The sequence below is a fragment of the Lactuca saligna genome, chromosome 3 (genome assembly GCF_052625555.1).
Source record: "Lactuca saligna cultivar CGN05327 chromosome 3, ASM5262555v1, whole genome shotgun sequence".
Classification (NCBI taxonomy): Eukaryota; Viridiplantae; Streptophyta; class Magnoliopsida; order Asterales; family Asteraceae; genus Lactuca; species Lactuca saligna.
The window spans coordinates 172,394,194-172,408,856 of NC_136419.1; the positions used below are offsets into that span (position 1 = coordinate 172,394,194).

The window sequence follows — 14,663 nt, forward strand, 5'->3', positions numbered from 1 at the left end:
AAAATAGAATCGTAACTCCCTAAATAATAGCATCTTCCTTTCTTGGTGATGAATAAAAATGTCTATAATGCCCTTATATGCAAAATTTTCCTAATAAAAGCATTATTAATATGTGATGTATGACATAGTAACTATGGTAGACCATCACAATCTTAGCCATTAAGAATTATAATCCAATGGTCCAAATCTAGTCTTACAGTCACACAATAATTGTAATTTATATTTAATCCTAACCATATATATATATATATATATATATATATATATATATATATATATATATATATATATATATATATATATATATATATATAAAAGTGGGTTCGTGTACAAATGAGATTAAGAAGTGAAAATGATAAGAACCAATAGGAAATAAGCATGTGTATAAGAGTAGTTATTTTTTTATTTCACACATAATTTGTTGTTTTTTATAATTTTTTTTATTTAAAAGGTTATAAATGTAATTTATCCATGTAGTTATCTTTTAAGAATTTAACCGTCAGTTAAGGTTGATTAGTGGGTTTTCAAATTGATGTAACCGTTTATTCTTAATTGATCGAAGATCTTCGTTTTTGTTATTTCAAAACTTATTCTGAGTTTTTCTTTTTGAAGTTTTCTCTATTAATAGATTATGTATTCAAACATTATTCAACATAATGTTTGCGTTTAAAGCTTTATTATATGCGAAAGTTAATAGGAATAGGCTAAGTTCGCATTCAAAATTCATGAAGAAATTTCCAATTGCATCACAGAAAATGGTTACCAGAAAGAAGGATTATTTAGATGAGAATGTGGATAAAGTTGATTTTATGGTTAATTCTCGTGATCATCCTATCGAAATAGATGACGATGAACTATCAGAAGAAAAAGAATTTCGATCTGGTGAAGTTAAGAAGGAGAGTAAGTTATTTTGTTTTGTTTTTAATGTTTTTCAAAATGACATTTTTAGAATTTTTTTCGGTTTGATTTTTTCTGCTTGTATGTTTAGACTTTAGATAATGAGAATCCAATTGAGATTAATTCCAGTAATTCTATGAAGAAGACAATTGACATTTCATCTAGTAATTCTTGGAAGAAGAAAAAGCCAAGGAATAATGTTTATTAGTATGTGTATAGTTCAATGAAAAAGAGAAAACATGGTTCGATTAATCAAAATCATCTGATACAAAATGTTAGTTATCCTAATTTTGTTATTCTTTAAATTAATTATTAATTTAGATTTTAATATTTTTTTTGTTATACATAATTTAGATTATTTAAGTGATTCTGATTTTGAAGTTTGGAGCATTACAAAGAACAGGAAGTTGGTTAACATAAGTGATAAAAAATTTAGTAAAAGAATTGTTTACGAACATGGTAAACTTAACTATAATGTTATTTATTTATTTTGTTGTGTATTTATTGATTTTGTTATATTAATTTTTTTAAATTATTTTAAAAGGTTTATATATTGATTATTTTGTTGTAGACTTTTTTAGTGATTCTGGTTTTGAGGATGGTACCAGTAGTAGTGTGAAGAGGGTGGATAAGATAGCTGATAAGAAAGTTAAAAAAATGGAGTTGAATTGTGCTAAAATAAAATCATTGTATTCTTGTGTTTCTCTTCATTCTATATATGGTGTTGTGAATTCAATGAATCATAATAAAAAAGATTGTGTGAGGAGTTTGGGGTTTGGATCATTGCTAGACATGAAGACTCAAAGTATTCTAGCAAAATTATGTTATTTTGTTGTTGATTCTTTTGATCCTTTAGAGATGGTTATTAAAACTGAGGTTTCTAATATTTTGGTTACAAGGGAAGATGTTAATAGGGTGTTAGGTTTGCCTATGGGGGTTGATCAGTTAAATAGTGTTGATGTAAGAGGTAATGAGGAATGGTATGAGATATGGAAAGATCAATTCAAGAAGTCGTTGTCTTTAATTACTCCAAATGATATTGAATACAAGATAATAGAACGTTGTGAAGAAGATATGGTGTTTGTTGCTAATTTTATTATTCTTGTTTGTACATGTTTTGGATCATGTAACAAACAAGGTGCATGCAATTTGAAGCTTCTATCGTATTTGTCTCGGTCATATAAGTTAGATAAGTTTGATTGGTGTACATATGTATTAAATTGTGTAAAAGAGGAAAAGTTGATTTGGAGCAGAAGTGATATTAAGACTTTCTTCAATGGTTTGATTATGCTCTAGATAAATTTGTTGAACACAAAAAAACCATCTGTTTTAACTTTTTTTGACAAAGTTCAAGAAATCGTTCCAACTTTCAAGCTTGTTTAGACCAACGTCTAATGGAGCAAATGAGACTAAAGAGTATGCAAATGTTCTGTCAACATCATAACCAAACGAACTTAAGATGGTATGAAATACCTCTGTAGAGAAAGTTTCAACGTCGATGAAGTCTATATAGTCAATGATTCCTCCAAAGTAATCTCGATTTGGGTAGTAGAGGAAACTACCTCCATGGTTTAGCATGATTGAGAAGTACTTTTTGTTTTCCCATCCTGAATGAAGGTTGAAAATAAGATTATATAAGTTTTAATATTATAAATTTTAACAATAAGGAATATACCATATAGGTCGTAAAGATCAAGATAAGCCGAGGAGTTGCGAATTTCCCAAATCGACGATTCTGAAGCCATCACTGGAAATTGTAGTTTTGTTTAAGTTTATTATGATGTTGAGGAGAAATATATAGCGGTAGAAATTGTAGTTAGTAGAGGAGGTAATTAATTTTCTATCATCATTTGCTTCAAGAACGATTGTAGCTTAATTCGGCGGTTGTAGGTTTAGGTAATAATGTTATCTATACATGCAAGATAATAATGCTTATCTTGTTATAATTTGATTTTTTTTTTGGTTTTTAAAAAACGAATCGGTATATGTTTCTTTTTATTTTGAAGTTGATTTTTTTTTTAAAAAACAATTTTTTTTTTGTATATAATGATTAGATCACAGTCTTGTTATTATTTACCGTTTTTACATTATATTTTAAGTAAATTTTAATTTTTTATTTGTTTTTTCATTTTTGTAAATATAAAATGTATATTTAATATTAGTTGAATAGGTTTTTATATGAAATGATTGTTTGTATTTATTGAAATTAAGTCGATTTGATTTTTGTAATTATGAGTGTTTGTATTTTTTTTAATTATTAATTCTAAATAGATTTAAGTAATATATGAAAGATTTTATGAGGTAATAAAGTATCATATATTATATTGTTTAAATGTATATATTTAATTAAAGGAGATTAATTTGTGAAAGAGTTGTTGATTAATTGAGTTATTGTTAACATATTTCTTAGGCGATATGCAACATATATATGTGTAAAGATTTTTTTTTTTTTTTTTCATAAATATTAATTTTATTGGAATAGTAATTTTTCATTATTAAAGATTTATGTAATATTAAAGAATTATGGATTATTAAATAATTCAATTTTTTTAATATATTGTTATTTTTTTTCAAAAAGTAATTATGCAATATTAAGGAAGAACATAATGTTTGTAGTTTTAAAACTAATAAATATATATATTGCATTATTTCATTCGCATTAGATTTAATCTTTTTAAGTAAAATGATGGTGAATGTTTAGTTGATGATTTGAAATAGTCTTAACATATATTTCGGAAGATTTGCGGCATATATATGTGTAAATTTTTTGAAATAGTCATAACATATATTTCGATTATATCTACAATTGTAATGTCATTTGAAGCACTTTTTATTTGTGCTTTGTATTATTTTTCTTATAATAAATTCATATATGGTTTTATATATGAAAGTGAAATTGTAAAATATTACATTATTCATAATTCATATTAAAATAATCTTCAGAATCATTTCAAGCTTTTAATACTAAGAGTTTTAATATCGAAAAGCATAAGCACATACAAAACTAAAATTATAATATAAGTTACTGTTGTTTTTTGAAAGGCTTAAGAACATTTGAAGGATTTATTAGGCAATTTCTTAGATCATGGTTGACTAATTGCTTGCATCCTTTGCATGTGCGTTTTGGTTTAAGTGATTTAGCTATTGCTTTTTCTGCTGCACTTTTGATTCGATTCCTCCTTCCACTTCCTTTTGTTTTTATCCCACTTGGTACTTTGATTTTCACATCAGTTGAAATTAGAACTCCAATGATATTTTCAACAACATCTTTTATTGGAATTGAACTTGATCTAGAAGCAACATCCTTTCCACAAGTTTCACTTAATTGTTGAAGAGAGTTCACCAATTCTTGTAATTTTTCATTGTCATGAATAACTGATTCAATGCATTTCTCATAAAAAGAAGTAGCATCCTGCAAGAGATTTGAAATTTCTGTACTGCACACTCTCCATTTTCGGTTTATCTTTTGAAAACCAATATCCACTATGTTCTTTCTCTATCTATCCAGAATGTATTTTTCAGGTATCATGGTAATGTCATAATCTATAAGAACTCTAAAATCATGACTACAAAGGATTCCAAAAAATGTGAATGCAAACATTCACATTCAATTGTTTCATCTTTTGCGTCAAAAGAAATCTGAAAGATAATAATAAAATGTAATTACATTAATATTATTTTAAAGTCAAACTAATGTTTAATTAAAATAATCATTAAGTAGCATATTTCCATACCTTCAATTCTGGTCATTTGCCTGACTTGATTTCTTTGTAGACAATTGTGCATTGTTGATGGACATCAATTAAAACAGAATTTTTTTGAAAACACTGATAGAATGCATTTTTTATTTGTTTCTGCACTTTAAGGAATGCTTCTCGTGTGTATACCAATGATGCATGCTTTTCAATTTTCAAATTTTCATGTGGAAATAACAGTTGTGGAGAAGTATCTCTTGATGCAATATCTAATATTTTTTGCTCATGACATTGCTTTGAAAATGCAGTGTCAAAATTGAACATAAAATTCACAAGTAAGTTGGTTGGACTTGAGAAAACATTGAAAAATGAATTTGAACTTTCAGATTGAGATGTAGTCTTCATAATTCCACACATTTGTATATCTCTGAAATAGGAGGGAATCCATTTGTCTCTCTTGTTGAGCATATCAGCTAACCATTTATTATCCTTCAAATGAAATTCATGCAACATCAAGTCCCATTTGTTCTCAAATTATGATGGTTCAATATTCATATTCCAAACTAGTTGATTTATGCGTTTCTTGAAATCTGAATTTGAAACTACACCAGGTTCAATCTGTCGTGTAAAATTTGTTTTTATTAGTATATTTTCATAAGCTATTTTTAATTCAATAAATTAATCTATGTGTTACCTTTATGGCATTTTTGACATTATGTGCCACATACATAATCTGTGAGTACATCCTTGAAACACCTTTGCTATGGAAGAAGATAATGTTGCATCCATATCTAACATAATCATTGTTGGTTTCTTCTTATGTGATGACAAAAAAGCTTCTAATAACCAAGTGTATGATTCAATTGTTTCATCTGATATTAGTCCTGCTCCAACATTGATTGTCTTTTCATGGTTGTTTATAGCAGTAAAAGGAACAAATATCATATTGTACCTGAAAATATTTGTAAAATGTATCCCTTATTGTATAATGTAATGTAATAAATATAAATTTTACCTGTTTATTCTATATGTTGCATCCATTGATATAACATTAGAAAACTTGGAGTAGTTTTCTTTTCCTGTTTCATCAACCCAAAACATAGCATTTAGCACATCATCATCCAACTTATATTGAAAATGGAAATTTTGATAATTATCTTTGCGAATTATCAACTCGTCTACAACACATTGAGCATCATTTGGTCCAACAATATTGGTATAATCTCTCCAAAATTTTTTGAAATGTTGTTGTAAAATTATCATATCCTCCCTTTAATGAAGCTCTTATCTTGTGTGCTTTTGTGGCAACAATGTTGATAGTTGAAGCTTTAACAATTAGTTCCTGATCAAAAATACTAAGATGATGATGTGGAGAGCAGATGCTTTCTTCATTAAATTATGTAAGTGGATGGTTATGTGCTTCTTTAAATGCATATATAGTGATTGTATTTGTTGCAACATTTCTATCAAAACCAATCATAGCCATACATCTTGTGACTTTAGAATATGATTTCCTTTCCTTTTTTTTTTCCAAACTTTTGGATGTAAGAGTATCAATGGTTTTTTATTTTTTATTTTTTTATATATATTTCCATATCTGTTGCTGTTCCTAATCTAATTCCAAAACCAGCTGCTTTTACATAATTTATATACATTTCAATTCCTGCATTTACACTTCACACAATTTGTCCTTTTCTAGGAATTAAATCAGTAGTAACATGTGGATGTACAAATCATCTTGATTTATATAAGATGTTCCTGTCCAATATTCAAAAAGCTTAATATTGAATTATAGTAAAAATATTTATAATTATTTATTTAATATAAAGTATGTAAACATGCCTTTATCCTTTTCCTTTGCTGTCGAACTTGTAGTTCCTTTAGAAGGTTGAATGTAAGATTTAGTTTCTTCATTTAAAGAATTATTGGTAATGTTGAATATAGTTTAGTAATGTAAGTCAAATTTAAATAATGAATAATAACATCAGAAATATACTTCTTATAATTTATTAAAACTTGCCTTTATCACCATCGTTGCATGTTATTTTTGAAGGTCCAATAGTTAAAACATTGTATGAGTCTTCCGATTCATGATTTCCTGTCCAATATTCAGAAAGATTAATATTGAAATAAGTATGTATATGTATATGTAAACATGCGATTATGTTTTTTTTTTTGTGGATCCTGAACTTCCTTTTGAAGGTCGAATGCAGGTTTCAGTAACATTGTTTAAAGAAATTTATTGAATTTTTAATATAGTGTAGTAATGTTAGTGAAATATAAATTTTGAATATTAAAATCACAAATATAGTAATTATAATGACTGAAAACTTGCCTTTATCACCATCGTTTAATGTTGATATTGAAGTTCCGATAGTTAAATCATTGGAAGATTCAATTGCTTTATCAATTAAATAAGTAGAACAAATCTGTTCATATTCTTTAGTAAACATCTCTTCAATTTGATATCGTAATGAAATCAATCAATGATTTTAATGCAGATGATTTTGTCATCACGATTAGACTGAAGAAGTTAATTTGAAATTAATATGTCAGTTTTTGTTTGCGGTTATTAATATGAACAACTTATTCAATCACGTTTTTATGTTAATCACTTTCTTACCCTTTATTAATAATTTGAAGTAAACAAATGAAGAAAACATGAATAATGACGTGGCATTATCTGATTGGTTCCTGCATTTTCACATATTGTTTGCATTTTTGCATGAACCTTCCCCTATATATATATATATATATATATATATATATATATATATATATATATATATATATATATATATATATATATATATATATATCCTAATAAATAAAAAAGATCTGTTTGTCATATGTCATATTCTTATTCAATTTGCAACATGTAATTTTATGGTTATTTTAAATTAATTTTTATTCCACATGACATTTTATGGTTTTTATTTTATTTTATTAATTACACATATTATTTAAATCTAATAATAAATGCATATCAATTTCATTAATGGACTTTCCTTCTAATTTCAAAATTATTAAATTAAAGTTTCATTAATTTTCTTTAGTTATTTATCTAAATTATTTTTTTAAATTGAAAAGAGAAAAAAAAACACTTTAATTTTTATAATTCAATATTTTTCTTACCTTTCTTATAAATTTGAACTTCTCAAATATTTTGAATTTTATTTAAATTTTTTTTTTAAATCATATCCATGTAATATCATCTGAAACATTGTTCCAATTTTTTTTAACACATAGGGTTTTGAAAAAAAAATAGAATCATAACTCCCTAAATAATAGCATCTTCCTTTCTTGGTGATGAATAAAAATATCTTTAATGCCCTTATATGCAAAATTTTCCTAATAAAAACATTATTAATATATGATGTATGATATAGTAACTATGATAGACCATCACAATCTTAGTCATTATGAATTATAATCCAATGGTCCAAATCTATCACACAATAATTGTAATTCATATTTAATCCTAACCTAACCCTATATATATATATATATATATATATATATATATATATATATATATATATATATATATATATATATATATCTTTACTATCTTATAAAAGAAATCTCACTATTTCTAAAAATAGATTGAATATAATAATATTATTTTTTTAAGACGTTCAAATCATTAAGCTAATAGTACAAGTAGTTATCAATAAAATAATATTAAATTTTAACCTGTGTTTTGAATCCTTATATTTCTCAACAAATTCTATCTCCTTCCTTGAATTTCGGATAACTCAAAATTTGAAACCATCAGAAAATACATGTTGATTCAAATATCCCTCATGCAAATGACTCTTTCTTAACAGGTTTTTATTTTAATCCTTATTTGTAATTGATTTCATCATTTTTAACTTTTTGTATTTTTATCTTATAAATATATTGGGTGAAGGCTTTATTATATCAGGTTTGTTCCTAAAAAGGTTTTTACTATGTTTCTTTAATGTGTTGGCTTTGCAGGTTCAAAGAACTCAATCAAGAGGGCCAATTAGAGCATTGTATTTAGGGGTGAGCATTTGGACCGGTGACCCGGACCGGACCGGTGAACCGGACCGGACCGTTTTTTTGGACCTCCGGGCCGGTTCTCGGTTCTAAGTTTTGTATCCGGTCCGGTCCGGTTTTTTTCCCGGTTCGGTCCGATTTTTATCGGGTCCGGGACCGGTTGGACATGGTAAAAAAAAAATAAAAATTACCGGCCTTATTATACCATAGCAAAAGCGACGTTCCCTTTCCCATAACACGTAATAGCCGATAATTTCCAAACCAAAAAAAACCTCCTTCGATGTCGATCATCTCAAATCCCAAATCGGCCCTTGTCTTTTTTAAATTCTGAATCGCATCGCAAGCAGCAAGCAGTAGTCGTCTAGTCGATGCCAAGCAGTAGTCGATGCCCGATTGTGAAACTCAAGTGTCGATTCTGATTTATGTATCCTCAAGTCGCAAGTAGCAATTCGCCAATTCGTTTCTCTCAAGTCTCAACTCTTAAGTGTCGTTTCTCTCAAGTCTCGATTCACTCAAGTCTCGATTCACAATTAATGGAATCAAAAACCGGGATCACTAATTGGATTGCACTTGATGATGATGAAATTCAAGTAAGGGTTACGATTTTTGGTTCTTTTTTTGTTAAATTTTGTTGAAATAACAAACAATATTGTTATATTTAGTTGAATACTTGTCAAAACAAAATTATTGTTATTATATGTAAACTAAGGTTATGTTTTTTGGTTGAATTTTGTTAATATTTGTTGAAAATTATAAAGAATGTTGCTACATTTTGTTGATTAATTGTGAAAAAGTTTGTGTTTTGATTGCATGTAAACTAGGGTTATGAATTTTTGTTGATTTTTGTTAATTTTTATTGAATGTCATAAAGTATGTTGTTATATTTAGGTTATTTGTTGGTAAAAAAAATTTATTGTGATTGTATGTAAAGTAAGGGTATGTTTTTTTGGTTGAATTTTGTTAATATTTGTTGAAAGTTATAAAGTATGTTGCTATATTTTGTTGATTAATTGTGAAAAAGTTTGTGTTTTGATTGCATGTAAACTAGGGTTATGATTTTTTGTTGATTCTTGTTAAATTTTATTGAATATCATAAAGTATGTTGTTATATTTAGGTTATTTGTTGGTAAAAAAAATTATTGTGATTGTATGTAAAGTAAGGGTATGTTTTTTGGTTGAATTTGTTAATATTTGTTGAAAGTTATAAAGTATGTCGTTATATTTTGTTGATTAATTGTGAAAACATTTTTGTTTTGATTGCATGTAAACTAGGGTTATGATTTTTTGTTGAATTTTGTTAATTTTTATTGAATGTCATAAAGTATGTTGTTATATTTAGGTTATTTGTTGGGAAAAAGAAATTATTGTGATTGTATGTAAACTAAGGTTATGTTTTTGTTGTTGACTTTTGTTAATTTTTGTTGAAAGTCATAAAGTATGTCGTTATATTTTGTTGATTAATTGTGAAAAAGTTTGTGTTTTGATTGCATGTAAACTAGGGTTATGATTTTTTGTTGATTTTTGTTAAATTTTATTGAATGTCATAAAGTATGTTGTTATATTTAGGTTATTTGTTGGTAAAAAAAAATTATTGTGATTGTATGTAAAGTAAGGGTATGTTTTTTGGTTGAATTTTGTTAATATTTATTGAAAGTTATAAAGTATGTTTCTATATTTTGTTGATTAATTGTGAAAAAGTTTGTGTTTTGATTGCATGTAAACTAGGGTTATGATTTTTTGTTGATTTTTGTTAAATTTTATTGAATGTCATAAAGTATGTTGTTATATTTAGGTTATTTGTTGGTAAAAAAAAATTATTGTGATTGTATGTAAAGTAAGGGTATGTTTTTTGGTTGAATTTTGTTAATATTTGTTGAAAGTTATAAAGTATGTCGTTATATTTTGTTGATTAATTGTGAAAACATTTTTGTTTTGATTGCATGTAAACTAGGGTTATGATTTTTTGTTGATTTTTGTTAAATTTTATTGAATGTCATAAAGTATGTTGTTATATTTAGGTTATTTGTTGGTAAAAGAAAATTATTGTGATTGTATGTAAACTAAGGTTATGTTTTTGTTGTTGACTTTTGTTAATTTTTGTTGAAAGTCATAAAGTATGTCATTATATTTTGTTGATTAATTGTGAAAACATTTTTGTTGCGACTATATGTAATGTAGGATACGAATGTTGATGAAGAGGAATTTATTGAGGATACACCACAAATCAATTTAGTTGATGATTCGGCAAAAGATGATCAATCAAATGTTAACAAACGAAAAAGAAGAAATAGCAAAATGAAAACAAATCACAAAAAAAAAAAAAAAAACAAACAAGTGGCAAAGAAACATCCTCTTGTTGGGACTCATTTGATAAAGTTATGATAAAAGAGGATGATGGTATGGAAAGAAGATATGGAAAATGTCAATGGTGTGAAAGGCTACTAAAGGCGGATGTGGAAAGGAACGGGACTTCTAATTTACTCAAACATGTAGATCGGTGTCAAAAAAACCCGAATAAGCTACAAGATCCAACTCAAACCAAATTGAATCTAAAAAAGGAGTCAAATGGAGATACTAGTGTTAAAACATGGAAACACGATGATGCAAGGATCAAAAAAGCATTACTTAACCTTTTTGTGGTAGGCGAATTACCTTTCAAGTTCGTTGAAAACGAGGCTTTTGTGGGATACACCAATGCACTTAATGCTAAGGTTGTGTTGCCATCTAGACATACAATATCCCGAAATGTTTCCAAATTTTACATAGAAGAAAGAACCAAAATGCTTCAATTTTTAAGTAACCCAAAGACTGCTATACATTTGACAACGGACACTTGGATGTCTTCTTGTCAAAGGACTACTTACATGGTGGTCACGGCTCACTTCATAGATGAGACTTGGATGATGCACAAGAGAATTATAAACTTTAGGGAGATAGATAGCCATAAGGGAGAGGATATGGGCCGAGAATTACTCGATTGTATTCGTGGATGGGGAATGAAAAATGTCATGACCATTACCTTGGACAACGCCGCTACAAACGACAAGGCAATGGACTTTTTGGTTAGAAAGTTGCCCAATCTTTACGAGGGTGGAAAGCATTTCCAAGTTAGGTGTATGGCTCACATTTTAAACCTTATCGTAAAGGATGGACTAAAATACCAAAACTATCATGTTGAGTGTATCCAAAAGGCGGTACGGTACAATAGATTGTCACCACAAAGAATAAATAAGTTCAAGAAGGCGATGAAAGATTGTGGCTTACAAACGAAGAAGTTTCTATGTGGTGACACTCCTACCCGATGGAACTCGACTTTCGAGTTATTGAAGTCCGCATATGAGTTACGAGAGGCATTTACGGAATTTGGCATAAGAGGTAATATTTATTTTTAAGTTATATATCATCTTTTCAGCAAAATTATTAAGATTTTGTTTAGACTATAATTTTGTTTGTTTATGTATCTTTGACAGATAAATCATATGAAAGGGATCTCGGTAGAGTACCGGAAAATTATGACTTTGAAGTTGTAACCGAAATGGTGAAATTCTTTGAAAAATTCAAAACAAAAACAGAGCTTGTTTCAGCTACATCAAAACCTTTGGTAAATATTTTTATCAGGGAAGTCTTAGATGTGGACATACATCTAAGAAAGTGGTCAACCAAACCAATGTTTCTCGATATCGTAAAAGATATGAGGACGAAATACGAAAAGTATTAGGGTGCATACAACAAGATGAATGATTTTATGTACTTTGCGGTTTTACTTGATCCTACCACCAAATCACCTTTTTTGTTACATGCTTTTAAAAAAATGATCGGGTACATGGAACCATCATTGACCCCCGCGAGCATGGACATAAAAGCACGTCAAATGGTCCGAGAGGTTGAGAATAGGATGGAAATTTTATTTATGACCTACTTGGAACGATTTGACAGCGGTGGATCATCTCAACAAGAAGCGAGTCAAATAGCCATTGATGTTGATGATGATAATGATTTTTTCGGTGATTTTCTTTGTACAGGAGGTAGCAACTCGGATCCAACGGATAACGAGTTACGAACTTATTTGAAAGAGAATATAGTTAATTATAAAAAAGATTTCTCAATTCTCGGGTGGTGGAGAGTAAACGCAATTAGGTTCCCAACAATTGCTCGGATGGCGAAAGGTGATTACTTTTTTTTTAGACTTTCATAATTTATTTATAAATTAATGTTATTACAATTTAATTCTTTGTTGTTAGATATATTGGCGATACAAATCTCAAGTGTAGCGTCCGAGTCCGCGTTTAGCACATGTGGTAGAGTTGTAAGTGAGTATCAGACTAGTTTATCGACGTTGATAGTTGAAGCTTTGTAATGCACCCAAGATTGGGTGAGAAAGTCTACAAATCTGATAATTGAAAACGTTGATGACATCTTGAACGATGATGATATAGCTTTGGGTAAAAAAAAATTACAAGCTTTGTTCTTTTTTTATACAATATTACTTTTTATTAAATACTAACAACATTTTCATTTGTGTTTATGTAGAGATTGCACAAGCTTTAAATATATTACATATTGATGACAATGATAAGGGGAAGAAGCCAATGGAAGATTAGATTATGAGTTTATGAAGTTTGTTGTTTTGATTGCCTTTAAAGTTTAAACTTTAAACTATGTTTTTTGTTGCTATGGTATTATTTTTGTATGTTTGTGTTTAAATTGTTAACTTTTGTTGGTGAACTTGAAATATATGTTAGTTGTTTTTATTTGGAAAATTAAGTTTGCAAGTTATAATATTTTACATCAATGTAGATAACTTATACTTTATGCAACTAAAGTAGTACTGGTCCAAACGTGTCCAAAAACCGGAAAACCCGGACCCGGACACGGACACGATGCATCCGGTCCGGTCCATGGTCCACGATTTTCTCCCTAACTGGTCCGGTCCAAATGCTCACCCCTAATTGTATTATCATTAGTTTGTATATTTTGGCATCTTACTTTTGAAATAAAGAACGCTTAAACACAAGATTTGACATGATTAAGGTAGTTTGTATATTTTTCATCTTGTTTAATCTAAAAATGAAACCTTTTTCATCATTGGTCCTTATAATATCAAGTTTCATCACATGGACTTACTGATTACAGTTATTATTGTCCTTATTATAGAGTTCTATATAGATTTTGTTCAATATTTTAAGGTTTAGAGAACCTAAATCAATATGAATCCTTGAATTACATACCATCGTTGAAAATGTTTTAATTTGTGACCAAACTTGGTTTAAAATCACAATGAACAAGTTGACACCTGAGTATTTTGGCCTTCTCAAAGGCCTATTTATCGACTTTTGAATCACAACACCTGATATTCTAAAGATTTATTTTTATAAACTATTATTTATATATTTTAGCATTTTACTTAGTAGGACATTAAATTAATAAATGAATTAAGGAAAACGAAAAAAAGAGGACGATAAACAGTACAAGTGGTTTGAATATGTATAAATGGAAGTAATAACCATTTAGGGGGTGTTTGGCAAAAAAACTTATTGCTTATTAGTTTATTAGCTTATAAGTTAATAAGTAAGTGTAGGGTAACTTATGAAAAAAATGACGTATTAGAGGTTTCCCACCGGAATAAGTTATTTTAATCCAAACATTTTTTTTTAACTTATAGTGATGTGAAACCTAATAAGTTGTTTTAAAAAAGCTTAGCCAAACACCCCCTTAATATGGTATGGTAATGCTCTTGAAAAATAGATGTCATTTAATATTTATTTCTCGAAGTGAACGCAAAATGGTTTTAACTCTAAAGATGTCATTTAATATATGGGAAAATGACTCTTGAGGGTAATTAACTTTTGCGTTTGTACTCATTTGGTCCCTTTTCTTTTTTTTTGTTTTCAATATACCATCGAACTTGTTGTTGGTGTTTACCATAGCCCTTTTGACCAGCTTTTGACCTGTGATAGCCGATCAAAGGGTTATGGTGAACACAAACAACAAGTTCGATGATATATTGAGTACAAAAAAAAAGGAAAGGGACCAAATGAGAACAAACGC

The 14,663-nt window shown here is 28.1% G+C and overlaps 1 long non-coding RNA gene across 1 annotated transcript; it reads right to left on the reverse strand.

The window, feature by feature from the left end:
* Positions 1–4,691: 4,691 nt before the first annotated feature.
* Positions 4,692–6,584, reverse strand: LOC145037481 (uncharacterized). Its single transcript, XR_013678879.1, has 3 exons — positions 5,608–6,584; positions 5,287–5,544; positions 4,692–5,210 (listed from the first exon to the last, which is right to left on the reverse strand). It is a non-coding gene; the product is annotated as an uncharacterized LOC145037481 (long non-coding RNA).
* Between the last annotated feature and the right edge of the window lie 8,079 nt (positions 6,585–14,663).